The sequence below is a fragment of the Equus asinus genome, chromosome 7, assembly GCF_041296235.1.
Source record: "Equus asinus isolate D_3611 breed Donkey chromosome 7, EquAss-T2T_v2, whole genome shotgun sequence".
Classification (NCBI taxonomy): domain Eukaryota; kingdom Metazoa; phylum Chordata; class Mammalia; order Perissodactyla; family Equidae; genus Equus; species Equus asinus.
This window is the reverse complement of record NC_091796.1, coordinates 38,231,386-38,258,795: the sequence shown is the minus strand read 5'-3', so window position 1 is coordinate 38,258,795 and position 27,410 is coordinate 38,231,386. Positions and strand designations below refer to the sequence as shown.

General features: G+C 42.4%; 1 protein-coding gene across 2 annotated transcripts in view; it reads left to right on the top strand.

The window, feature by feature from the left end:
• Positions 1 to 8,120: 8,120 nt before the first annotated feature.
• The window catches only part of GALNT1 (polypeptide N-acetylgalactosaminyltransferase 1), a 133,095-nt gene continuing 113,805 nt past the window's right edge, over positions 8,121 to 27,410 (top strand). The window contains exon 1 of one of the 2 annotated variants that reach the window (XM_070513180.1): positions 8,121 to 8,258. The gene's annotated coding sequence lies outside the window, so the exon portion shown is untranslated. The remainder of the gene's footprint in view (positions 8,259 to 27,410) is intronic. The other variant, XM_070513181.1, reaches the window with a different exon arrangement.

Genomic DNA, 27,410 nt, shown 5'->3' with positions numbered 1-27,410 from the left:
AGCACAGGGGGTGAAGGGGATCACTTATATGGGGATGGACAAGAAATAATGTACAACTGAAACTTCACAATGATGTAAAGTATTATAAACTTAATTTTTAAAAAAACACTAGAAAAGAAAAAGAAAGAAAGTACTTCCTCTACGCAATTTAAAGTTATAAAGTAAGCAAGTAAAAGAACTACTTATAATACAACTAACGAAACTTTGAGAAGAGGAGAGAGACAGAGGTGGTGTCAATGAGCTCAATTCCTTGTCTTTGATAAGTAGGAACCAATCGAAACTTGTGTGTGGTAGATCAGATCATTGTTCCCAACTTTTTGCTCTCTCTGTAATAGATTATTTATCCACACTCTTTGATATATGATTTTTACCATGCCTCCTGGTAGAGCATATATATTGTCATCCCTATCCCATTGATTCTGGGCTTTGCCATATGAATTAGTTTGAACAATGTAATGTGAGTGGAAGTGACAGTGGCTAGTTCTGAACAGAGACTTTCCGAAGTGTCATGTATTCCAGGTGCTTTTTCTTTTCTTTTCTTTGCTGTGGGAAGAGCACACCCCAAGTCCCAAGATGAGAAGACACAGAGAGCCAAGCCTAGCCAACCCCAGTATAGTGGCAGCCCACAACTTGTGAGCTTGTAATAAGTGTTTGTTGTAAGCCATGATTTGGGGATTGTTTGTACGGAAGCAAAAATTGAGAAATACACTGTCTAAAGTGAATAAATCAAGAATTGGAACTGTAAGTATATTATTTAGAGTTAGGGGAGACATCCATCAGGAGAGGTAGGGGTGGCCACCACCAAATAGAATTAGTTAAACGTAGTTACCTTTGGGGATGCTGTTGGGGGAGAGAATTTAAGTTTTTATTTCATATCTTCCTGTCCCATTTGAATTTTTATCATATATATGTATTAATTTCATATTTTAAAAGTACAAAGTACACTGCACACCATCTAGGAGGTGACATAAGCCTTAAACACATAAAACATTATAGCAACCATATGATGAGGCAGCTCATCTGTGTTGGGAAAAAAACTGCTACCAATGATGAAATTATACGAATTCAGAAAAAAAGAAAAGAGCAAACTGACTGAAGAGATTGTAGAAGGTAGAAAAAATTGCCTTGGAACAGAATCCTTAGGGACTAAGATAGGAGGAGGAAAGTAGGCAAGGAAGAAACAAACAGCACCACAAATGTGGAGAGTGGGGACAGTGAGGTGGGTGGTGTGACCACAGCAGAGAATCCTTATGGGTGAGCTGTGGACAAGAGAGCTAGGACAGGTGGGAATGGGACTCGACTGTGAAGGGCCTGGAATGCCTGACAAACGTGTGTGGACGAAGGGTGGCTTCATGAACTAGGTGTTTTAGGAAGACCAGTATAGCAGGGCTGTGTAGGATGGATTGCATTCAGAATCCTCAGAGCTGGCAGAAACTCTCTCAAGGGTCATTTAGGCATGTGGAGTGGCATATGTGAAGGTACTGCTATTAGTCATGTAGCTTCAGTTACCACATCTCTTGGGCCTAAATTTACAAAAAGCAGTGCCTTGCTCCTTTGCTAGAAATATGTAGATCATTATTCAGATAGACTGGTGCTTTGCAGGACTGGAAATTGATGACTTAGGCGAAGAAGAGGCCAAGAAAATGTATTTTATAAATCTCTAAAAGCTTCTCTTAGCTGGAAAAGATCAGCAGTGTTCTCCCCTACCCTGAGCCACTTAACATGTTTTTTTTTCATTGTCTTCCTAAATGCCGTCTAACAATACCATGAATTCATATGCATTCATAGTTAAAATTCTGGTCATCTTACTCCATAGTACCTCTTTTGAACCAAGAACCCATCATCTCTTCCATTTCTCTTCATCTCAGGTTCACGCCATTGGACTTCCTTTTGGGTAATGTCTGTCCAAATCTACTGCCAACTAAGACTTGCTTCCATTGTCCTTCATGATTTTTGTACCTGACTTAGGTTTTTCTTCCATCCTGACTCCTATTTTCGTTAATATTTAAAAAAATCTGTGCTGAAGACTTGTCTGACTCTTTTATTTTCAGTTTCTTAGGTTCATTTCCGCCCACTACCTTCTTCACTCTCATTGGCCATATTCCAAACAGTATATCCTGAGCCTTATTGGTGTGAGGCCTACTCCACCTGCAGGGTCTCAGACTTGCTCTTCTCACCGGCTGTCTCATCTTTTTCACTTTTATACTTGCTGACCTCAGACTCCACGGAGGCTCTGCTCTAGCAGTTCCTAGCCTTTTCCCCATTTTTTCCCATATGATAAACATTATAGCCCATGTAAATATCCAGAGTGTATGTGTGGAATTCCCAATAAACCAGCAATAAATCTTCCCTTTCCACTGTGACTCAAGAAAGCCTATGGGAATGCAAGAAACCAGGAGTGACATTTTTATAGGAATAATCTGCAATCTGCTCTAATTTACATTTTAAAGATTTATGCTCAACTTCTGGTTCCAGATGGAACAGTGGACAGAGTACATTTCCCACTAAGAACAGCTAAAAGCCCTGGACACTATATAAACCAACATGGGAAGACTCTGAAAGGTAGAGAGAAAAGGCTATTGACTAAGGACCTTGGGATCCGAGGAAGGACGGGGCAACAAGTTCCCTGAGTTTTCCTTTTGCTTCATATCCTGGATTGAGTGCTGGAGAAGCTGGCAACCTGGAAACACCACAGGAACAGATTTAACACAAAAAAACACCAAGAAATGCCTGCTCTCGCTAGCCAAAGGACCAGGAAAGGGGCAACCCAGAAAATTTTCAGACAGTAACCGCCTATTCCAGCCAAACTCTGCAGAAAAAAATGTGACCTCACCCCCGTCCCAGTCAGCAAAAGCTGAACAGAGAGCCTAGACTCCTACCTTCACTTTGTTGTTGCAAGTCACCCTGGTGACCCCTTGTTACCCCTTTTGACCCCTCTAACCCCTGCTGGGGGGGTGTCAGAGAAGATCAGGCAGGGAGCCAGGACTTTCTTCCTGGCCCAGTTGAGAGAGTGATTAGCACAAACAGAACAAAACAAAACAAAATGACCCAATTATATGCGAGGGCATTATGCTGTGTAAAATAAAGCCAGTCTCAAAAGGTTGCTTATTGTATGATTCCATTTATATAACATTCTTGGAACGACAAAATTATAGAGACAGAGAACAGACAGTAGCTTCTAGAGGTTAGAGATAGGAGGGTTTGGTGTGACCATGAAGGGGTAGTAGCATGAGGACAATCTTTGTGGCAATGGAATAGGTCTGTATCTTGATTTGGGGGGTTGTTGCAAGAATTTGCACATGTGATAAAATGGTATAGAACTATACACACACATTGTACCAATGTCAACTTCCTGGTTTTGATATTACATTATAAATTCATAGCTTTTTTATGTTATAGTTATAAGATGTAACCATTGGGGGGAAATGGGTGAAGGGTACAAAGGACGTCTCTGTACAATTTTTACAACTTCCTATGAATCTGTAATTATTTCAAAATAAAAAGTTAAAAGAGTTATCACCCAATTTTGATACTTCTGATAGTCACTAATGTTATAATCCAAATTTTACCAGCATTCTGCTTTCTGGGGACAATGGTGGGATTGATGCATTTCCCTGCTTCTTTGGAAGTTAGATACAGCACGTGGTTTGATTTGGTCATTGAAATGCATGAATAAAAGAGATACTTAAGGAGGAAGTGTTAAGAAACCAAGCCAGCATAATCCTCGATGTGCCCTCCTACTGCCCCTGCCAAGGAAGATCCATGTGCTGCTCTGGATTCTTATTCAGTCTGGGCTGAAGCCCCTACTCAGATTCAAAGGACGTGGAGTGTGGACCAGAAAGGAATTTGTGTAGTTTTAAGCCACCAGGATTCGGGGCTTTTAGATACAGCCATCCAGTACAGTACTACAACTATTGGTCACCATTACCTGCCCATCCCTCTCAAATACCTAAAAGGTACTGCTCTTATCACCAGATTCAAGGTGAGGCACCCTCCTGACTGCTTACCATCCACCTCCATCCCCCAGGACTGCCCTCACCATGCTGACATAGCCTCACTGCCTGACCTTACCCATGATCACCATCTAATGGATAAGCAGATCAAGACTCCTGCCTCCATCCAATTTGTCCCTCTTGTTCCCAAGTGTCAGAGCAGTGCATTGGTTACAACAGCGATAATGTGCTATGGGCTGGGGAGCAAGGAAAGAAGGAAAGGTACCCATGTTCCTGAGGCTTCAGCCATAAGGCAGGGCTGCCAGACCTTTGGTTGGCAAAAGCAAAAGCAAGGGGTAAAAAATCATGAAATAATACCATTTGATTACCACCTACTTCATGTCAATCTGACTCCTGTGTGGGCTGATGTTTGCCTGTCCCTCTTTCAATATCACCCTCTTCTGTTCTTCCCCATCCTGTCCGGATGTTTGACACATAAATCTGTGTAACAGATCCCTTCTCTCCTCCTGCCTACCACACTGGTCAATTATTCTTGGGCAGTTTACCCTGCTTTAGGCAATCTCCCACTCTCCTCATTACTACAATGAATCCATCCATGGTTTCTCTCGCTTTCTATCTAATTAGGAACAAACAACTAGTCCTTATTCACAAGTTAAAAGAATATTAGCATTATTCAGATAACAGTCACTTTAAAGAGGGCCCGAGAGAAACAATGCACTGAGTTAACCATTCACTCAAAGGAGCAGCCCCCTGGTGTGATTCTCAGGGGCTGTGGTGAGGAAATGGCAGGGCAGGTAGGTTACTTCACATGGGGGAGTTCACTTTTATAATGCGTCTCCACTAATTAATCTTCTAGGGATTAAGTTTTTCTATGGTAAAATCATAGAAAACACGAAAAATCCATAAAATCATGAAAAAATCCTACCATTATCCAGCCCAACGGTAGGGTTCCTGCTGAAGCACACATCTGTGCAACTGGAGGAAGCCTGTGAGGCCGGGGCACAGGGCCAAGGGGAAACAAGAATAACATGGGAAAGATTATGTCAGCGTCTTCACTTTGGATTTCCAGTTTGATGCCTTCGTTTCGCAAGGCATCTAGTTCTTTCTTGCTCTCAAACATGCTTATCTTTTAAAACCCCATTTCTAATTCTTTTACTGGGTAAAGTGAAGATACATTTTTGAATGAATAGGAGTGGGCAGATTGGGGATGTTGAAGGGTAATTGTGTTTGGTTATACAGCTAGTTGCAAAAAGTGCATTTTATCATCTTGTACTATGCAAACAGCACTCCATTTTCCATTTGCTTTTAAAGTTTTTTTCCTCCTTCTTCTCCCCAAAGCCCCCCAGTAGATAGTTGTGCATATTCTAGTTGTGAGTGCCTCTGGTTGTGCTACGTGGGATGCCGCACAGCATGGCCTGAACGAGCGGAGCCACATCCACGCCCAGGATCTGAACCAAGGAAACCCTGGGCTGCCAAAGTGGAGCACGTGAACTTAACCATTCGGCGATGGCGCCAGCCCCTAAAGTTTTTTTGTGTGTGTGTGAAGAACTTGTTGCAACTAGATAAGGTACTATTATCTTGGGCTACAGATTTTTTTCCAAATGTTTTACTGAGGTAAAATTTACACAACACAAAAGTCACCAGTTTCAAATGTACTATTCAATGATTTCTAGTAAACCTACAGACTTGTGAAACCATTACAATCCAATTTTTGAACATTTCTGTCACTCCAGAAAGATCTCTTCTGCCCCTTTGCCATCACTCCCCATTCCTACCCCCAGCCAACCACTAATCCACTGTCTCTACAGATTTGCCTTTTCTAGGCATTTCATATAAATGGAATCATACAATATATGCTCTTCGGCATCTGGCTTCTTTCACTTAGCTTAATGTTTTTGAGGTTCCTCTATGTTGTATCTTTTATGAATATTTCATTCTGTTTTATTGCTGAATAGTGTTCTATTGTATGGATATACCACATTTTATCCATTTGTCAGTTGCTGGACATTTGGATTGTTTCCACTTTTTGGATATCATGAATAATGCTGTTATGAATATTTACGTACAACTTGCTATATGGACACATATTCAATTTTCTTGGGTATACACCTGGGGTGGAACTGTTGGGTCACATGGTACTTTCATGTATAACTTTTTAAGAACCTAACAAACTTTTTTTTTTTTTTTAAATATTTTATTTTTTTCCTTTTTCTCCCCAAAGCCCCCCGGTACATAGTTGTATATTCTCCATTGTGGGTCCTTCTAGTTGTGGCATGTGGGATGCTGCCTCAGCGTGGCCTGATGAGCAGTGCCATGTCTGCGCCCCGGATTCGAACCAACGAAACACTGGGCCACCTGTAGCGGAGTGCGGGAACTTAACCACTCGGCCACGGGGCCAGCCCCCAGAACCTAACAAACTTTTGAGAAGTGGCCACACCATTTCACATCCCCACCGGCAATGTATGAGGGTTCTAACCTCTCCTTCCCAATGCTTGTTATTGTCAGTCATTTTCATTAGGGCCCTTGCAGTTGGGTGTGAAAAGCTTTCTCACGGCAGTTCTGATTTGCATTTCCCTAGTGACTAATGATGTGAGCATCTTTTCACACTATCTTTAACCATTTAAATATTTTCTTCGGTAAAATGTCTATTCAATGCTTTCCCCCATTTTAAATTGGATTGTTAGTCTAATTATTGAGTTGTAAGAATTCTTTACATATTCTGAACACAAGTACTTTATCAGATACATGATTTGCAAATCTTTTTTTCCCCCAGCGATACAGTATTTTTTCTTGATACGGAATTTTTAAGAGATACAAACTTCAAGATGAAGTTCCCTTGTGGTACATTAACAGGTCAATCGTGATTCACTTTTTTCAAAATATTATATAAGTACTTTTACAAAACAACTTTTATTTTAGAATACTTGGAAAATGTAAATACACATAAAACAGGAGAGTAAATTACAGAGATAATCTTCGCTAATATTTTTTGCTTACAGCCTTTGGGGTGCTTCTGTGAACATACATAGCATTTATTTAAAAAGTAAAAGTGGGACCATTTAAGTAATATAAACATTAGTCTCTCATCATTCCAGCTCTTGGCTGGCAAGCAAGACACAAACCTCTGAACGACTTAAGTAAAAAATTAATTTACGAAAAGAACGGTTGGTTATGCCTAGTGTGAGTAACAGAGGACCAGGGTTTTGTCCCCTCTTCGGGGTGAGGTACGGCTAGTTGCTGGAATCCGTGCCCAGGAGTGTCTCCCCAGGAGCACAGGGGACGGGCCCCCTCGGGGAACTACGCAGGAGACACTTCCCCAAACAGTCCCCATTCTGCAAGGAGCCGGGCGTTTCTGTCCCCCGAGGCCTGGCTGCCTCTTCCGGCGGTGCCGGCCGGTGGCCTCCCCTCTCACCGCCCACCCCTGGTCCTGGACCCCCCGCATGCCCGTCGCCGGCGCAAGGCTCAGCAGGGCCGGACGAAGGCGCCGCCGACAGTCCCCCAGCCCCAGTCCGCTTCGGCCGCTCCCCGGCGGCCCCAGCCGGTTCAGGAGCAGCCCTGTGCTCGGCCGCGGGGTCGATCCGAGGACGTGCTCGGCGCGGTGAGGGCACCTCCGCTTCCTCCCACCCCGAGCTGCTCGACGTGAAACGGCCCGAGCACTGTTTTACTTGCTGCGGCCGCCTCTTTGTCCGCACACAGCTTCAGACGGAGCCTCTCGCCGGGCAGGCCCGGCCGCGCCGCCCTCGGACCCCGGCCCCGGCGCCTCGGTTCCGCGCCTCACCGCTGGTCAGGCAGGGGCAGAGGCGCCTCGCCGCCGGAACCTCCCGGGCCCCGAGGGAAGCGCCGCGGCCCAGCGGTGGGCTCGCTGTAGGGCGGGGGGCGGCGCATCCGGGTGAGCGCGCGGCGCCCCCGCCTCCCCCGCGCAGCCGCACGGGCCGCCGCCGCCGAGCACGCCGCGCGCGGACGACCGCGCCCGAGAGGCCTGCGCGGGCGGCCCTGCGGCCCCGACCCGCCGCGCTGAGGCGGCCCTGAGCGAGCGGTAGCGGCGGCCGCATGCGGGGCGGCCCCGAGTAGCGCGCCGAGCCCGCGAGGCCCGGCGCGGAGGTGGGGGCGGGCGCGGCGGAGGCGGGGCCGGCGCCGGGCCCGCCCGCCCGCCAGGGGAGCCGCCGGCAGTGGCCGAGGAGGCGGCGCGGCGGACGGCGGCCCGAGAGTAGCGCCCGCGCTGCGGCCCGCGGGACCGCGCCGCGACCGCCCGGGCCGGCCCCGAGGAGCGCCCGCCGCCGCCGCCGCCGCCGCGCGGGGACCGAGGTGAGTGTCCGCCCGCGCCCGGGCCGTCCCGGAGCCGTGGCCGCTTGCGCGGGGCCGGCGGCGGCGAAGGAGGCGGAGGCCCGGCCGCGGCCGCGTCTCGCGTCCCCCTTTGTGGCCGGCGCTGCTGTGGCCGGTGCGCGGGCGCGCTCGGCGCGGGTCCGGGTCGGGGACTCCGGGGCTGCTGGACACGCGGCGTCTCTGGTTGGCAGCTGCGGCGAGGAGCGAGTTTCCGTCCTAGTTTGACATTGAGTTAGAACCATTTTTCTTTAGAAGACGGAAGTTTGTTTTATTGACCAAAATTCCACCTAAATATGGCTCCTGGGTTCGGCCGGGCGTGTGGTCCTGGGAGCTGCGGTGCCAGGCTGACCCTCGCCGGGTCGGCGCGCCGGGGGAGGGGAGGACACGCGGGCGGCCCGGGGCGGGGGCTTCCCGGCCCACTGCCCGCGAAGAGGACCGGCCTTGAATTAGCAAATGTCTGTGGAGGGGAAGGAGGGGGCTTTAGGTAATGTGGCAGCCCTTCTTGGAAGAATGAATGAATGAAATGTCATTTACTCATCCCTGATCAATACAGTGCCTATTTAAAGATTTGCCAGGAATTGTGATGATTTGCCTTGTCATTGCCTCTCTTACCTGGTCAGCCTTGCTAAGTGAGGGTCCCCTCTCCTCCAAACTTATGACCTTGGCCTCATTCTCAAAGCCACTGAGCTAACCAACCCTTCAACCGAACGTGCTTGACGTTTTCTGGCAAGTGTGAGCAATAGGCAAAGTAGTCTTTGTGGTTGTAAACTGTTTCTGGCGGCAGAGAATGTTATGCTTAATACATTGACTTATAATAATTTCTGTCAGGAACCCTCTGAGGCAGTGGTGATGGTGGGGGTCCTGTCCTCGTTTCACAGATGAAGTAGTTCACGTCCTAAGAAGTTGTAACTTTCCGGGTCACAAGCCAAGCAGCAGAGCTGGGATTCAAACCTAGGTCTTATTAATCCAGTGCTTTTTACATTACATCAGTGTCTAGACCTGGATTGTCCGTTGTGGTAGCCACTAACCACATGTGGCTGTTTAAATTAGTTAAAATTAAATTTTTAAAAATTCAGCTGCTCAGTTGTATAGCCACATTTCAAGTGTTCAGTAGCCAAATGTGACCAGTGGCTATTGAACAGACCTCAACTAGACCATACATCCATTTATTTATTCAGTAAATAAATATTTATCGAGTGTCATGTGTCTGCGGGGCACCGTTTTAAGTCCTGGATATGCTATAAGAGACGAAATATCCTTGCCTTTATGGAGCTTGCATTTTACATGCTAGTTTGAGGGGTATTTCCACAGTACTTCAGTGCCTTGTTAACTCAAAGTGTGGTTTGTGAACTAGCAGCAGCGTTGCTGTCATCTGGGAGTTTGGAAGAATTGCAGAATCTCAGGTCCCAAAACACATCAACTGAATGAATATCTGTTAAAAGTGATTTAACAGATCACAGGTCATAAATCACAGATCTGTTTCAGGTGATTTGTGTTCACATTGAAGGCCTTATTCAGAAAACCAGTGATAACAAATGAATGTTCTGCTGGATTGTTAGATAGAGCTTTTAAGAAGCAGGGTCTAAAACTCTTGGGAGCCCTCACTGTTTATGCAAATGTTTGTTAAATGCCTGGCTTCTCCAACAGAGTATAAGCTTTGTGAGAGCTGAGATTGTGTCTTCCTTTTCTAGCCATGTATCCCCAGAGACTTCACAGTGCCTGGTAAGCAGTAGGCACTCAATAAATATTTATTGAGTATATGAGTGAACATGGTAAGAAGTGAAAACTGGTCGTTAACCTCAAGCAGTTGCTGGCAAGGTAATTCTCAAGGCATCAAGTAAGAGCGCGGGACTGGAGTCAAAATGAATGAGCTTTTCAGCTCCAAACCTCAGTTATCCTGGCCTGAGTTTTACTCTTGGCTCACGTGCGTGCCCTATCTCTTTCTCTTTTTAATAATATAAAGTAATATTAATAAATTTAAATCTTGATCATATGTTAGTGCTGCATATATATATATATATTTTTTTTTTTAAGCTAAATTCCAGACTTTATTTGCATTTCACTAGTTTTTCCATTAATATTCTCTTTCTGTTCCAGGATCCAATCCAAGGTACCACATTACATTTAGCTGTCATGTCTTCTTAGTCTTTGGTAATTTCTCAGTCTTTCTTGATTTTCATAACTTCGGTGGCCTTGAGGAATACAGTCCTGGCTGAATTTGATGGATAGCTTTCCATAGACCAGATAGGGTCATCCGGTTCTGAGAAAGGGCTCTCATATTCAGGAAAGTAAGGCCATGAGGGCGAGAACTCTTATTTCTGCTCTTATTTGTTTATGTAATATATACATCTCTTATGCTTGTATAACAACCTAGGACTTTAATACTTTGTTTTCAGTAACAGATTTCTTGGGATACAGTTCCTAATTGGTTGCAATTCAAAAGAGTGTTACAACATTGAAGTTGTGAACCACTGTTTTAAAATATAGAGTTTTAATCTTTATGATAGGTTAAGAGCTAGGCTGAGGTGGAAGAACAAGGAAAAAGGAGAGATTGCTAAAAGAGGCAGTAGGTCAGAGAGGGACCAAAGTGAATAGAGTGACATGATGGAGGAAGAAGAGTGGGGCAGCTGCGTAGAAGGGAACTAGGATGAATACTTACTGTTTGTTCATTTATTCAGTTAATATTTACTGAGTGCTTACTGTGTGCCACACCCAGTGCCAAATACTCAAGATAACTGGGGGTGGGACAGCATTAAACAAATAAACATGCAGATAAGTATGTAATAATTACAGCTTGTGATGAGTACTATAAAGAAAAAGTAGTGGATGCTGGAGAGACTGTGGGTTGGGGGAGCTGCTACTTTTGGTTGGCTGGGTTGGTGAGGAAGGCTTCTCTGAATAAGTGACATTTGAACTCCTCTCTCTGGCTTTTGGTGACCTTCCATAATTACCCCCACACTGCTTATCCCATTTTTCTGTTATTTCACAACATACACATCTCTCTCTCTCCAGAGGCACTGTGCTTATTTCTAGCCCTGTCTTTATCCATAAATGATTTCTTCTTCCCAAGGTGTCCCCCTCTCTACCTCCACTTTTGGAAATGCTACCTCTTGTTCGAGGATTTGCTTAAATCCCAGCTACCTTATCAAGTCTTTCACTGTTGATTTATGCCTGTATTTGTCACTCTTCTTGAGTTCGTGGTGTTTGAGGGTAGGAATAATATTTTACACTTTATCTGTGTATCCTCACTTATCCCAGCACAAAGCCAAGATAATAAAGAGTTGTTAAGAAGGTAAGTACATTCTGAAGTGTTGGGTGATGAACCTTAGAACAGTGAGTGAGGGTCCAGTTTTTTAAAAATATTTTTGTGGCATCATAGTAGATCCACATGTTGTTATAAGAAATAATTCAGAAAGATCCCATGCACTCTTTACCCACTTGGTCCCGGTGGTATCATCTTGTAAAACTATAGAACAGTGTCAGACCCCGGATAGTGTCATTGATACAGTCCAGATCCAGAATAGATCCATCACCACAAGGTTTCTGCATGTTGTTCTTATAGCTACAACCGCATCCCTCCCACCTCCCCCCCTCCTTAAGCCCTGACGATCAGTAATCTGTTCTCCATTTCTATAATTTTGTCATTTCAATCATGTTTTATAAATGGAATCATACAGTAAGTACCTTTTGGAATTGGCTATTTTCACTCAGCATAATTCTCTAGAGATTCATCCAGGTTGTTGGCATGAATCAGTAGTTGCTTCCTTTTTATTGCTGAGTAGTATTTCATAGTATGGATGTACTTTTATGGTTCTTTTAACTGTTTGCCTTTTGAAGGACATTTGGTTGTTTCCAGTTTTGACTGTTAACAGCACCATTTGTTGAAAAGGCGGTATCTTTCCTCCAGTGAATTGCTTTTGTATCTTTGTAAAAAATCAGTTGGCTATATTGGTATGAGTCTATTTCTGGGTTCTCTCTTCTGTTCAGTTGATCTATGTGTCTGTCTCTCTGCCTGTATCACATAGTCTTGGTTACCATGTTATATAATAAGTCTTCAGTTGGTGTGGCTTGATTGCTCCCACTTCATTCTTCTTTCTCAAAGTTGTTTTAGCTATTCTCATTTCTTTGCCTATCCATGTAAATTGTAGAATAATCTTGTATTTATTTACAAAAAAATCTTGATGGAGGAATTGCCTTAGACCCATATATCAGTTTGAGGAGAATTGACGTCTTTCTATGTTGCATCTTCCAATCTATGAACATAGTATGTCTCACCATTTATTTAGATCTTTTTTGATTTCTTTCATCAGCATTGTGTAGTTTTATCATACAGGTCTATGTTTTGTTAGATTTTGTCAGATTTGTTTTGTTAGATTTACATGTAAGTGTTTTTCTTTTGAGTAATTGAAAGTGGCATTGTATTTTTAATTTTGATGCCCGTGTGTTTGTTGCTAGTATAGAGAAATATTAACTTTCTTATATTGATCTTGCATCCTGCAATCTTGCTGAACTCATTTGTTCTGTGAGTTTTCTTGTAGGTTCCTTGTGACATTCTAAATAAACAACCATGTCATGTATACACAGGGGTGGTTTTATTACTTCCTTTTTAATCTGCATGCCTTTTATTTCCTCTTCTTGCCTTATTGCACTGGCTAAAACTTCCAGTACAGTGTTGAATAAGAATAGTGAGAAGGGGGAACAGCCCAGTGGCATAGTGGTTAAGTTCATGTGCTCCACTTGGGCAGCCCAGGGTTCGTGGGTTCAGAACCCAGGTGCAGACCTACCCACTTCTCATCAAGCCATGCTGTGGCAGCATCCCACATACAGAATAGAGGAAGATTGGCACAGATGTTAGCTCAGGGACAATCATCCTCAAGCAAAAAGAGGAAGATTGGCCACAGATGTTAGCTCAGGAACAATCTTCCTCACTGAAAACAAAGAACAGTGAGAGAGGGCATCTTTGCTTTGTTCCTGATCTTAGGTGGATAGCTTTCGGTCTTTCACTATGTTTTGGATCAGTCTCAGCCTATCCATAGTGATGCTATGGGCTAGAAATGCCTAGGGCACTCTCCTGGGCCCTTGGTGAGACCTCACAGACATTTCCCCTTTTGCAGCCAGTGTTGTGGCTGTACTGGCCTTGTGGTTCTTATTATGATTGCTAGACACACCTCAGCAACAGCCATCAGGGAACTTTGAAAAGAGAAGATTTATTACTCAGAGGTCCTGGAGGATACACAGCACACCTGGGACCACACAGTGACATCATGGGTAGAGAGATAATGCAGACCTGGAGTTTTGCTTTTATTGGGGTTGAGGGTGAGGTGCCTAGGATTTTTGGGTTCACTGTTTATTGGTGAATTTAAAACATAAGAGTGGGAATTAGGATACAGGAAGGGAAAAGCAAATTGCCAATGGGTCACTTATCTAAGTGTGCCAGAGCTCTTTTAAAAAAAAGAGAACTTCATGGGTGGGGTGGCCTGACTCTTTATCTAGTTATGTAGCTGGATGTCTTTGAAGTGGATGCCTGGGCAGTCAAAAGCTTAATGTCATACAATTTACATCACAATCAAAAAAGCTAATTGTTAGACACACCACACACTATTAAGTATAGTGTTAACTGTAGGTTTTTTTTGTAGATGCTCTTTATCAAGTTGAGGAAGTTCCCCTCTATTCCTGTCTTTCTGAGAGTTTTTATCATGAGTGGGTGTTGAATTTTGTCAGGTACTTTTTGTGCATTAATTGATATGGTCATGTGATTTTTCTTCTTTAGCCTATTGATATGATGGATTATTTTGATTGGTTTTTTAAATTGAGTCAGCCTTACATCTCTGGAATAAAGCCCACTTGGTCGTGGTGTATAATTTTTTAAATATGTTGCCGAATTCTATTTACAGACAGTCCCTAACTTAGGATGGTTTGACTTAAGATTTTTCTGTTTTACGATAGTATAAAAGCGATATGCATTCAGTAGAAACTCTACTTCAGATTTTGAATTTTGATCTTTTCCCAGACTAGCCATATGTGGTGTGATACTCTTGTGATGCTGGGCAGCAATAGTGAGCCTCAGCTCTCAGTCAGCAACATGATCATGAGGGTAAACAACTGATACTCTTAAAACCATCCTGTGTGCATACAACCAGTCTGTTCAGTACAGTATTCAAATACTGTTTCAGTACAGTATTCAATAAATTACATGAGATATTCAACACTTTGTTATAAAATAGGCTTTGTGTTAGATGACTTTGCCCAACTGTAGGCTAATGTAAGTCTTCTGAAATTAGGCTAGGCTAAGGTAGGCTAGGCTAAACTATGATGTTGGGTAGGTTAGGTATATTAAATGCATTTTTGGCTTACAGTATTTTCAACTCATGGGTTTTTTGGGACGTAACCCTATCGAAAGTCAAGGAAGATCTGTACTAATATTTTGTTAAGGATTTTTTGCATTTATATTCATGAGGGCATTTAGCTCCATAAACTTCTCTCTTAGCACTGTTTTAGCTGTGTCCCCAAATTTTGATATGCTGTATTTTTATTTTCACTCAGTTCAATGTATATTTTTATTTTCCTCGAGACAACTTCTTTGACCCAGGGATTGTTTAGAAGTGTGTTGTTTGGTTTTCAAGTATTTGGCGGTTTTCCTGTCATCTTTCTGTTTCTGGTCTCCAGTTTGATTCCATTGTGATTGGAGACGACACACTGTATGATTTCAGTTCTTTTAAAATTTGTTGAGGCTTGTTTCGTGGCTCAGCATTTGGTCTATCTTGGTATATGTTCTGTGGACACTTGAACGCGTTTTCTGCTATTGTTGAGTGGCGTGTTCTATAAATGTCAGTTAGATCCTGTTGGTTGATGACGTTGTCGAATTCTTCTATACTTTGGCTGGTTTTCTGTCTAGTCTGTCAACTCTTGAGAGAGGATGTTGAAGTCTCTGACTCTATTTGTATATTTGTCTTTTTTTCCTTTTAGGTTATATCAATATTTAGCTTTATATATTTTGCAGCTCTCAGTTTGATGTATGAACATTTAGAGTTGCTGTATTTTCTTGGTGGGTTGACTTGTTCTCTCATTATATGATGTCCTTCTCTGTCTCTAGCAATTTTCTTTCCTCTGAATTCTACTTTATCTGATATTAACATAGCCACTAATTTTCTTTTTCCTTTGATTGCTTTCCTTTTGTTGTTTGGATGAGCTATCTTTTCCCAGCTTTTTACCTTCAACCTGCCTATATCATTATATTTGAAGTAAGTTTCTTGTAGACAGCATATAGTTGGGTCATGTTTGTAATCCATGGTACCAATCTCTGTCTTTTCATTGATGCGTTTAGATCATTTACATTTAATGTAATTATTGATCTATTAGGGCTTAAGTCTGCCATTTTATTTTTTGTTTTTGTTCCCTCTGTTTTTTTGTTTCTCTGGGTGTTTTTTCCCCCTGACTTCCTGTGGGTTACTTGAAAAATCTTTTAAAATTACTCTTTGATTTATTGATATTGTTTTTGAGTATATTTCTTTGTATAGTTGTTTTAATTAAAATTTTTCTTATTGGTTGCTCTAAGTATTACATTATATATACATAACTTATCATTGTCTACTGTTGTCATTTGTGTTGAAGTGGAGTATAGAAACCTTACTTCCCTTTACATCCATTTACCCTCCCCCATTTTAATACAATTGTAAATATTTCCTCTACATACATTTAGAACTACACTAGACAGTGTTATAGTTTTTGCTCCCACAGTCAGACATGAATGAGAAAACTCAGGAGAGAAGGAAAGCCTGTTTACCCATATTTTTGCTTAGTTTTCCTTTTGATGTCTCAAGATTCCTTCTTTTATCATTTATTTTTTGTTTTAAGAACTTCCTTTGGCCATTCTTTAGGGTAAGGCTGCTAGTGACAAGTTCTCTTAGTTTTTCTTCATTTGAGAATATCTTGATTTCCTCTTCTTTCATGAAGGATATTTTCTCTGGGTAGAGGTTTCTGTGTTGATTTTTTTTTTGGTGAGGAAGATTGTTGCTGAGCTAACATGTGAGCCAGTCTTCCTCTGTTTTATGTGGGATGCCACCACAGCATGGCTTGATGAACAGTGCTGGGTCCACACCTAGGATCTGAACCTGCGAACCCTGGGTTGCCAAAGTGGAGTACGTGAACTTAACCACTACGCCACTGGGCCGGCCCCCTTGTGTTGATCTTTTCTTTCAGCATTTGAAAAATGTTGTACCACTTCCTTCTGGCCTGCATGGTTTCTGATGAGAAATCCACTGTCATTCAAATAGTTTTTCCTTTGTAGTTAAGGTGTCATTTTTCTCTCACTGTTCTCAGGAATTTTTGTCTTTAGTTTTCAAAAGTTTAATTATGCTACATCTTGGTGTAGATTTCTTCGGGTTTATCCTGTTTGGAGTTCACTCAGCTTTCTGTATCCGTAGGTTTATGTCTCATGCCAAATTTGGTAAGTTTTTACCATTATATCTTTGAGTACTTCTTTAGCTCACTCCCTTTCTCCTCTTTTTTCAAGACTCTGATAACTTGAATGTTGGATCTTTTGTTATGGTCCCACAGGTCCCTAAGGATGTTGATTTCTCTTTAGTTTATTTCTCTCTGTTGTTCAGATTGAGTAATATCTATTGCTCAATTGCTCCTCTTTTCTTTGTCCCTTCCATTTTGCTATTGAGTCCATCTACTGAGCTTTTTATTTTGGTATTTTTCAAAATTTCCATTTCACTTTTCTTTATATTTTATATTTCTTGAGGTTATTCATTTATTTATTTTTAATTTTTTTTAAGCATGCTTGAAATTGTTGGAGCATTTCTGTCACAGCTGTTATAATCATTGTGAGATAATTCCAACATCTCTCTCATTTTGGTGTTGGTGTCTACTGATGTCTTTTTCATTGAGTTTGAGTTCATCCTGGCTTTTGGTATGATGAGTAATTTTTGGTTAAAACCTGGACATTTTCATATTCTATGAAATTCTAGAGCTTATTTAAGCCTCTGTTACAGCTGGGTTTTTTGGTACCACTCCAGTCGGGTAAGGGGGTGGCATGCAGCATTACCTTGTTATTGCTAGGAGGAATTAGAAATAGACCTTCTCCTGGCCTAAAAAGTAGAGTGTTTTGTTACTGCCAGATGTGGGTAAAGGTCCAGGATCCCCAGGAGAGATGGTGTGGAAGGATGTCTTGTTACCAGCTGATGTGGATGAAAGCCTGGGCTCCCTACGTGGCCACCTCAGTATCGCTCTAGTGTGGAAGGGGTTGGAGTGCCTTATTACAACCTGGAGAGTATGTGGAAGTCTAAGCTTCTCATCTGACCTTTGCTGGTCTGGATGGGGCCACACTTTTCTTTGTGGTGTTTGTCTGGAGTAGAGTGGTTTTTTTCCCTACGAGTTTTCTGTCTTGCTAGGATGTATCTTTGGCTAGAGAGAGCAGACTTTTGTTGGGGCTTTTTTTGTCTGTGCCTGTTGGCATTTGCAGGTTGTCAGCTTCTTCACCTCAAAGTCTGGGATTTATGAGGCAAAAATAAAACCCAGGGAAATCACCATTGTGTTGTTCCCTGGGACCTGAGATCCCTAGCCAGTCTGCCTTCTTCTCACCACACATAAGAGTCTTCTTATGTTTGTTTCATATGCAATGGCCAGAGTTTTTAGTTGTAGTTAGTGGGAGGAATAGGGAAAAGTACGTCTACTTTATCTTCTCAGAAGCAAATATCCCTGAAGGACCAGTTTTTAACATTTCCCCTTTGTCATGGCCTGATTCTTTTCTAACATATGTAAAAAATATATTTCAAGGAAAATGAAGTAAAAACCCTACAATATATAACTTCAATTTTTTATTATTAGATTCAGTAGATGTAAAATTTCTCTCAAGTTTCTATAAAGGTTTCTAAATACTTACTCAGTCTGTGTGCTTACCTTCTCATGGAATAGGTGCAAGCAGTTTGCTCTCTAGGAACTACACTTTGACTAGTACTGCCTGGAGTATTACTACTTCATTCTTTTTGAAATTATAAATCAATGATTAGTCATTCAGTTTAGTTTCTTCTCTGCTGTTTTGCTTGTATTTTTGTTGGGACATCCTCAATGTGAAACCCTTTTAGTCCTTGAGGAGAACGAATGTTCAGGATTGTTTTTAGGGCAGCTATAGCAATAGTGATGGGAGTTGAGAGTGCATCTTTGATTTTATGTGACTTCTTTCTCCTTTAATTTTTGTTTATTTATTTTGTTGAGGAAGATTGTCACTGAGCCAACATCTATGCCAGTCTTCCACTATTTTGTATGTGGGATGCTGCCACAGCATGGCTTGATGAGCTGTGTGTAGGTCCACGCCCAGGATCCAAACTCACCAACTCCAGGCATTGAAGCAGACTGAGTGCACAAACTTAACCACTATGCCACTGGGCATGCCCCTCTCCTTTAATTTTTAAATTCTTATAAATTGTTATGAACTATAAAGCAAATCCTTATAAATGTTTATAAGAATCCTCCTTTATAATCTTTGTAATTAATGACTTCTAATTTTATATCGAGAACGTGATTGTTTTAGTTCTGTAAAGTTGTTTAAATATAGGTTTCTAGTGTGTTATCTTTTGGATGACAACCTCAGCTATGGGACACACACTAAGGGACACTACGTGAAGCCTTCTGGGGAGCCATGAGGTGATTTGAAGACAGTTCCTTAGGTTTAGATGTCATGGTTTTTGCTAGATTTTTGTGTTTTTGTGTTTTTCCTTCTCATAGGAAAAAAGTTCTTTTCAGTATTGATTCAGTTATAAAAAGGAGTGGAATTTGCATTGCATAGGTAGAGTTACATGCTAAGTTATTAAATTATTCTTTGGAAATTATACATTACATTTCATAATTTATTGTTTTCTTTAAGGCTAAACAGTCAGTGAAAATTTCTTGGAATGTTGTAGCTCTCCTTTTTCTATCCCTAGGAATTAGTGAGTTGTCAATAAACACTTTACCAATGTTTACAAGTCCCTCTGTATAGCAGTGACTGTAGAGGGTAGGAAGGCAGCACTGTCATAGTGGTGAGGCCTGACCACTTCAGAAATTGAAGTCCATATTCTGCTCGTAGTAAGACTGCAGAATTAATTTTAATTATTTTGAGTGTTTCCATCTGAAGAGAACACTAATGTAATAGGACTGTTGTAGGGAGAGTAGCCATGAGAGTTTCAATTTTTACCCAGATTAGGGGCATAGGAGAACTAAGACAGCTTTGCCACTGGGCATGGAAAATGGTGCTAGGATGGTCTCTGATCTGAAACTTAGGAGGGGAATGAGAAAGTAGAGGGAAGAAAGGATGTTTAAGAAGAGTCTTTGAACAGGGCTGGAAATCCTTTGATGAGCAACCTCTGGGGCATTTCAGTGCCTGAGATACAAGGACGCTCCTGGAGAGAAAGAGCTTTGTGGTGTAAGCTTTTGACTGGAAATGCCCTTGATTTGGAGAAGCGGTGCAATACTGGCAGCTTATCAGCTGGTCGTTATCAGCTGGTGTTGTAGGCTCTTACCTCAGGAGGGAAAGTTTGAGGAGTGTTAGGAGAACCGTGAGTTGATTCAGACAGACTGAGATGTAGCTTTTGATAGTTGGAGATGGGGTATAAAACACAATGTGTATTGCACTGACCAGTGCCAGGCACTATTCTAAGTGTTCTACTTATATTAGTTCATTTAATCTTTATAAGAACCCTCAGAGGTAAATGCTTTTATCATTATCCCCACTGTACAGATAAGGAGCTGTAGCATGAAGAGGTTAAGTGGTGAAGCTCGGATCTGCATCTATCCCTGTGTCTGTGCATTTAGCATGGCAGTCTGGCTCCAGAGTTTATTGTCTTAACCACCAAACTAGGCTGCTTTGTTAGGATAGTGTGGACAAGATTTACAGGGGCTTTGAATACCAAGCAGAAGAGTGTGGACGTTATTTGGAAGGCAGTAGGGAGCCATTGAAGGATTTGATGGGAGTATTGATTGACATCAGAATTAAGCTTTAATGTACATGTAGGTGGGTGATTGTTATTTTGAAAGACTAGAGGTAGGAAATGAGGCTAATGCACTAGTCCAGGTGACTGTGTATACCGGAACATACAGGTGCATTTTTAGAGATGGAATCAGATGGTCTTGTCAGTCAGTGAAGGATAGTCATTCAACCTCTAAGGGAGGCCACCATTAACAGCAGTGGAAAAAAACGGGAGAGTTTGAGGATAGTTAATAGTGTGTCTTGAGACATGTCCAGTTGCAGGTGCCAGAGAAGGACTCCAGGTGGAACTATTCTGCAGGCATCATAGTTGTGGAACTCGATCTTGGGAGGAGAGGTCAGGTCTGGAGGTACAGATGAACATGATCAGCATGGAGATGATGAAAATAGGGAGTGGTAGAGAGGGCTGAGAAATACTTTTAGGACCCTAGGGAAGGAAAGAGTCTTGTACATCCTCATTGAGCAAATATTTGAGTGTCAGTTGTGTGCCAGGTGCTGTAGATACAAAGTGAACAAAACAGACACGGATCGTCTTGGATCAGTCTAATGGGGCAGACAGAGAGATGATTAAGTAAATAATGGGGAAATGACATTTCAGCTGAGACCCAGAGGTCAAACAGATTTTAGTACAGAGAGTGGGGGCAATAGGATTCTAGGTAAAAAGAAAGGTATGTGCAGAGGCCATGTAGCAAAAGAGAACTCATTCTGTTTAAGGGTCTGAAAGATTAGTGTGGCTGAAGGGCCATTGGTGCGAGGGAAAGTGGAGTGAGATGAAGGGAGAAAAATGGCATGGGACAGATGGTGCAGGACCTTTTTCTCAGCGCTGTTGAAAGGTTTTGAGCAGGAGAGAGCTCTGTTTCGAAATTTAAGCAGATCACCCTTGCTGTAATCTGGAGAATGGATTTGGGCAAGAGGGTAGGATGGGTAAAAGAGAGGCATGGAGACCAGTTAGGAGACTTGCAAGAGGCCTGGACTAACATGGTGACAGTGGATCTGTCTGAGGCCAAGGACGGCTCTGGTGTTTGTTTCTCTCAGCAAGCTGCTCTGGCCCTCCCTGGCCTTCCCCTTAGTACTTCTTTTTTTTCTTTATATTATCACATGTCATGCTGACACTGTCAGTTTATGTATCTGTGTTCCTTCTAGACTGTGAGTTCCTTAGGCAATGGTAGAGACCTTCTCTCACTGGTCTGCTAAGCACCAGTGCCTCCCACCTGAAAAGTGACCAGTAAATGTTGGATAAGTCAGTGTGCTTACCTTGAGAGGTGCAAGACTTTAATCAGGTCTTAGACTGAGTCTTTTGCCTGTTTTTTTTTTTTTCCCTGAGGGAAACTCCAAGACCTGGGTTGGCTGGTGACAGTGTTACAGGGGAGGACTGTGCTGACTGGGGCCCATATGGCGTTCAGAGGTGTTTTCAGGTGTCTAACCATTGGAAGGTCTACATGATTTCCTCAGCAGGAGAATTAGAAGAGGGCAAATCAGGAAAGCCAAGGAAGGACACCTTATGAAAAATAGTGGGCACTGATGTCCACTGCTGTTGAGCAGGCAGGAGTGTGAAAAGATTTCTTCCTCTGTCTTGCTTTTTCTCCTCTTTTTAGTTTCAGCAGAGAAGTAACAGTAGAAATCTCATTACAAGGGGGTAGCAGTGAGTGAGAGGCAGGGCATTAAGGTGGATGAGAGTCAGTGTAGGGGTGACAGGAGACCAGGAAAGGGGATTGTGGTACAGTGGAGATGGCAAATGCCCCTTTGAAAGGGAGCGGCCCGTAGTCAGCTCCTCACATTCTGTTGTTTGAGTATGCTCACTCAGTGGTGGCAGAGGATTCTGTTTTACCAGAAAAGCTAGAAATCCTGATTTTTCGAGTGAAATGTCCTGATTTTTAAATGTTAGCAATGCAATTTTTAAGAGTCTTTTTTTATGGGGAGGGAGGACAAAAACCCTCATCTCTGGGTGTAGTTTGGCCTGAAATTCAGTTACCTTGGGAGAAAGGGCTGGTGGAGTTGGCTGGTGAGTGCGAAAGAGAGGAGTATTTGTGGAACAAGGCCTCCAAGGCTAGAGAAAGGAATAGCAATTAAGTGTACAAGTGGAGAGCATTATCCTTGAAAAGGAGGAAGGATTCTGTGAGAGAGGAACAAAGGGAATGTGAGGTGAAAGTGAGATGGAGGGAACTTGAGTCTGAGGAGGTGAGACTTTGTAAAGTCAGAGGCCAGGGTTGTGTTGGGTGGTCTGTGAGGGTATGCATGCATGAAGGGAAGGGTCGGTGCGGGGGAGTACGGGAGAGGAATTGTGCAGAACAGTAAGGGCTCTGTCTGGCTAGGCTAGTTAGCATGGGTTTGCTGTGGACTCAGCCAGCCTTGTTTCAGATCTTTCTGTGTAATGTTAGTATCCTGGAAGTTGAAGCAGAAAAATTGAACAGCGGGACTTGTCTAGGGTTAGAGATTGAAAGGCTGAAAGGTCCAATAGGTGCGGGATTTTTTGTGTGTCCAAGAGGGCATAATTACAAAAGCTGTGTGACTTCTAGGTTGGTAGCTAAGCACTTGAAATTAGAAACCTGGCTGGGTAGGGGAACAGGAGCTGACTTGGAAGCAGATGGAGAAGAGCAGGTTTGGTGAGGTGAGGGAATGTAAGCACCAGATGGCCAGGAGATGGTTGGATGGTGGTTTGCATCCGGGTTTGGTTTTGGCTGAAGTGTCAGTTTCAGGTGTCAATAGGCAGGTTGGTGTTGGGCCCCGAGACAGAAGATAGATCACCAGGATTGGTGCTGCTGAGGAAGACAGTGTTAGAAGGCAGCTTGGATGGTGCAGCTGACAGAGGATTGACAGGTTGGAGGTGGACAGGAAGATGGTGAATCCAGTGCTGACATCAACTCACTGGGGAGGGTTGGATGGTATCTTGAAGTCTCAGAATATAAGGATAAATCTTTTGGGGGTGGGCCTAAATGAAGCAGCAGATTTTGACTAGTCCACAATTCAGATTTAACTATTACAATATAGTATTTTAATATTTAGGGAAATATCTTATGTAAAATACACTCATATAACAAAAAAGTAATGAAACACTGTAAAAAGATCTGGATTGATCCATTTTGCTTAGGTCAGACAAGGTGGGGTCCACCTGGAAATCAGTTTACCCACACCCACAGAGATGCTTGATTGCCGGCCCTGACCTATCCTGATTTACCAGCAACTCCCAAATGTGAGAAGTGGCAGTGACTAATCCAGCCATGCCATCACCTGGGGGCCTTAAAGTACTTGCAGTGTCACTTTCTGAGGGGTTAGGGGCTTGAAAATATCTTCAGATTTCCCTTAAACTTTTGGCAGTGGAAGACCATTGGTTTGTTTAGTGACCAGACTGTAAACTTATGGCAACAAGCTGCTGCCTGTCTACTCGCCACCCTCCAAACAAAACTAAACAAAATGATTATGAATTTAGGGATGCTTTCTTCTCCCCATCTGATATCCATGGTTCTGGATTAAAAGGCTTTTGGGAGAGTAAGGTGACTAAGATAATTTTTTTGCATTATTAAGTAATGGGAATTTTTTTAAGTAGAAAAAGTAACATGTTTACATGGTAAAATATCCTGATAGTACCGAAAGTTATACAGTGTAAAGTAATTCTTCTACCTCAATATTTATTTTTTTAATGTTGTAAATGGAAGTCATAGATATTTCTGGGCCAGATGAGAGTTGCCTCAAATTTTTTTGTAAATTTGAATGTTATGAAGGGATATGATAACTAAGCTAGAGGGGAAAGAAACCAGCAGTTGGATGTGATTTACTGGTAGGCATTTTTTAAAAGTTACATTTGGGGTGCATTTTGAGAAATGAAAGAAGGTAGGGAATTTGTATTTTGGAGAGAGAGAGTGCTATGGAGACCAGGGAAGACAGGAGAGAGTTTGGGGAGAACTTAGGACACTGGGTGTTAGGTTTAGAGGTTAGGGTAGATCATGTCAGAGAGAGAGGGGCACAAAGTTACTTAGCATGGGTTTATCTGAACCCTGAACTGGAAAAACTTCTTCTCTTCAGAGACTCAGAATGGGATCTAAAAACCAGCTTGATTCAGATCAGGCAGGAAGGTGGGAATAAGTAGACAAGTCAAAGCAGAATGGGATGTAGTGACATAGACTAGGATAGTGAAAATAGAATTCCTGGAAAAAATTGTTGAGGACTTGAAATCTGAACCAAGCCAACTGGATAACTTTTATGCTGTTTTCTCATCTCTGAATAATCTCTGCCCTTAAATACTATTGAGCTGTAATAGAGTTTCCTTATGAACTTGAACTTTCTATACGCCAGAATGTGCTGAACTAGGGAAAAAGGGTTTCCACCAGAGACAGAGGGTAAGATCTCCCCCTTTGGATCCTTGTATAGATAGCAGCAGTGAACCTGACGGTGAGCTCCTTATATCACACATCTCTTTAAAAGAGGTCTTATAGAAATACCTGTCCTAGAATTTCACCAGGCAGAAAGTTTCAGTGAGAAGTTGGTGGGCTGTCTTCCTCCCATGCAGCTTACCCCTCACACTGCAATTCTCCAGATCTCTGGGGCAGCCCTTCACATCCATACACTGGAATAAACCTAATTCCATTGCTCATCACATTTTAGCCTTCTGGCTTCTCCCTGTACTTCCTAAAACATCTTTCTAAGACTTGCTTTCTCATCCTCACAGAGCCCCAGTTCCATTCTTCAGTCCCAGCAGAGTATCTTTATACTATACTCCAACAATTGATCTTAATTGGCTTCTCACTGGGATTCTTTGGTTGCAGACAGTAGGATCCAACTTTACCTAACGTGAGCAGGAGGTAATTTATTGGGAAGGAATTAGAAACTTACAGAACTAACAGACTGCTTGAGAACCACTCTTGGAAACAGGCAGAAACTAAGGCAGCTCTGGGGATCTGGAAAGCAGAATTAGAGGAATGATCTGATCAGGATGTCACCCCTGGGATGAATGAACTCCACCTGTTTCTTTCTTCTTTGCAAGTTACTTGCTGAAGATTGCAGACTCCTGGAGAACACATCTGATTAGCTGAATCTAGGTCATGCCGGGTGTACCAGTGGTGACAGGAGGGATTTAGTTGCAGGAACCTCCAGGAATCCCTTTGGCCTCCATAGGAAGAAAGTACACACATGGGTTTACAGTCTCAGCAAGGTTGTACCAGGTGGCAGAGAGGTCATTCTCCAAAAGGAAATTAGGAAGGGGGAAGAGATGAATGCTGGGCAGTTAAAAAGAAATGTCTCCTTTCAACATTAAAAAATGTCGTGATTCTTCACATCATAGTAATTTAGTTGTATGAAATAAATAATAGCTAGAATTTATTTAGTGCTTTGCTTAATACAATTTGTACTGTCTGATCTCCACCCTTTACATGCTGCTCCTTTAATTGTCACAACAATCTTGTAATGTAGGTGACCACTTTTGTGAACTTACTTGATAGTAGGTGTCAGAGCCAGGTGCAAACCCAGGTAGTCTGCTTGCAGAAGCTTCTGGGAAAGACATTTTTCCTTGTCCAAAGCATGGGAAGAGGCCGCCTCTGTGTGTAGACATTGTCATATGTGAATGTGAGGCTCTCAGCTGCTGCTGCAATCTTGTTATCAAGGAAGACACCAGCTCTAGAAGTTGACGGAGCTGAGAGAATTATGGAGGGATGGAGCCAGAGCTGCTAGGTCAAACCAACCTTGAATTCCACTCTACCTGTGGACTAACAGTTATGTGAGCCAGTAAATGTCCTTAAGTTTAAGCAGTTTGAGGTATGATTTTTGTTCACTTATAGCTAATGGCATTCCCAACTCATGTTGTAATGCAGAATTGCAATGGGAAGAGATAATGAGATTCCTTCTGCTGGATGTTTAAAGTAAAATCATCAACATACTGTTAGAATATGCTAGTACCCTAATCTGGCAAGGTAGAAACTGCATGAATTAGAGTCATACAGCTTGGGTTTTAGTTTCTACTTTGTCACTAACTACCTATGTCATCAGACCCAAATTTCCCTATCAGTAATAACAAGGAGATTGCCCTGGATACGCTGTAATGTACTTTTCATCTTAAATACCTTCTAATTTTGGACCCCATGAAAAATATCTGGTTAAACTTAATTAAGAATTAAGGAGATGTTTTTTTGAAAAACAATGAGCCACCAGATTTTTACTATAATCTAGTAGCCTCAAGACACTCCATTTCTACAACTTGTCTGTAAGTAGCACTGGGAAAGTCTTTTAACAATGTTTTTAAAACTTTTTTCTTTCCAAGGGCTTAAAACCAGTAGCACCTTTTCTTTTTTGTTTCCTTAAGATTCTTCAGATTGTTTGTTCTTTGTCTCTCTCTCTCTCTGTTTCTTTAACTTTTTATTGTGGAAAATTTCAAATGTATATAGACGTAGAGAGAATAGTGTAATGAACCCCCATATACTCATCTTCTCACCCAGTAATTATCACCATTTTGACAATCTTAAAACCAGTAGTTTGGAGCCGGCCCCATGGCCGAATGGTTAAGTTCATGCACTCTACTTCAGTGGCCCGGCGTTTTGCTGGTTCAGATCCTGGGCACAGACCTAGCACTGCTCATCAAGACATGCTGAGGCAGTGTCCCATATAGCACAACCACAAGGACCTACAACTAGAATATACAACTATATACTGGGGGCTTTGGGGAGAAGAAGAAAAAAAAAACCCTGTAGTTTTTAAGTGTTTACATTTGGCTCTTCTTGACAGACTTCTTTCTAGCTAAACTTGGGAGCTAAGTTAGGTCTCCTTGGCTTTAAAGTTTCAGTTGCCTGTATAGGTTTATTTAATACTGTTCTTTTTAACATCCAAAGAAGTTACAACACTGTGAAAACAAGTCTTTCTATTAGCAGTTGTGGCCAAACAATTATGAATATTTAGGCAGTCGTATTTGTACATGTCAAAGTAGGATAAGTTGTGATGTATTAACATAACAACCCCCAAATCTCAGTGGCTTAAAACAACACAACTTGTTCGCTTTGTTACTGGTTGACTGGGGACTCTCCTCTGCCTAGTCTTCCTCTGGGACTCAAGCTGAGGAAGCAGTTACTGTCTTGAATGTTGCCAGCACTGTCACAGAGGGAAAGAGAGCAGGGCAAATTATGCACGGGCACATTATGCACTATCTCAGAGCTTCTGTGTAGAAGTAAGGCATGTCATTCCTGTTCAAA